The 1,185-nt window shown below is 47.6% G+C and overlaps 1 pseudogene; it reads right to left on the bottom strand.

The window, feature by feature from the left end:
- Positions 1–697: 697 nt before the first annotated feature.
- The window catches only part of LOC103581966, a 2,129-nt pseudogene continuing 1,641 nt past the window's right edge, over positions 698–1,185 (bottom strand).

The raw sequence follows: 1,185 nt of genomic DNA, 5'->3' as shown, positions 1-1,185 counted from the left end.
GGGGAAGGGAGGTGGGCCTGGTCATGGGGAAGGATGACCCGATCCAGCAGAGGGTCCAGATGGCAATCCACTCAGTTCTTTTGCCACAGACCCCATTTTGCTTCATGCCAGTCTGGTGGTATGGAACCCCTTATGTAAGCCTGCAGCTCTATCCATATACTCAAGTAAGATTTGACCCAGTCCACGTGCTTCTTATCCGCATCTTTCTACTCTTTAAGGACTTGGTTTGTATAAAACACGGCAGCATCATNACAACACTGAAAAGTTAGTTTAGTTAGGAGAACCATCTGGAAGCACACCAGCTTCTGCTACCTCATGCTCATTGTTAGAAAAAGATTAGTACGAACAGTCTGATCTGTTAATTCCTGGGACTGTTTTATTCTTCCCAAAGGACTGTTTGTTGGTAGAATAAGCCCCAGAGGCTGAAAGCTAAAATGCATCAGTCCTTAAGAATGGACTGGGGTTGCAGTTGAGCTGATACGGAAAAGCTGCACTTGCTGCAGAAGATCAGTGACCTGCTCTCCCACCCCAAATCTCAGCCCGAGGTATATCTCAGTGAAGGCAGGTGCTGTGCTTCTCAGAGCAGAGAAGCAATTTAAGAGCAGAAAGGTAGAGGAAATCTAGGAAAGAAACCATCTTGATGCAGATATATCCCATGGTGTGAAGGGAAAGGGCAAAGAACCCCATGGCACTTCACTTAGCCAGCAATTTCTGCAACTGTGGTGGCCAACTTCTGCCCATTCCATAGTGTCTTGAACTGCTCAGGGACTGGGAACTCATTAAAGTCACTGCATTCTGTAGGAATGAGGATGTTCATCTCAGGAGATTTGGCACTGACTGTCTCACAGTCCAGGGGATTCTGGCTCAGGTAAGCGTGGCAGCCACCTTGTTTTGTTGATGGAGATGGTTGGCACATTACCCAGTACCTGAACTTTGACATCCCTGCCATTGATTATCGCCACAGTGTCCACCATGTCAGACCGAGTTTCTTACAGTTGTCTACTGTAATGGCATTATTTTGTCCTTGATTTGCAATGTTGGGTTGCCACACTTGCATAGGTAAGCCACCTGGTTCAGCTCTGTGTCACCAGTCACCAGGTGGGAAACATTCTCCTGATTTTCACTCTCTGCTTCTTGCCCTCCAACTCAAGCAGAGCTGGCTGCTTCTCTGTGGCTGGTTTGGGG

The sequence above is a fragment of the Galeopterus variegatus genome, unplaced genomic scaffold (assembly GCF_000696425.1).
Source record: "Galeopterus variegatus unplaced genomic scaffold, G_variegatus-3.0.2 Scaffold14438, whole genome shotgun sequence".
Taxonomy (NCBI): domain Eukaryota; kingdom Metazoa; phylum Chordata; class Mammalia; order Dermoptera; family Cynocephalidae; genus Galeopterus; species Galeopterus variegatus.
The sequence above is the reverse complement of the archived record's forward strand: the minus strand, read 5'-3'. Positions and strand labels throughout refer to the sequence as shown.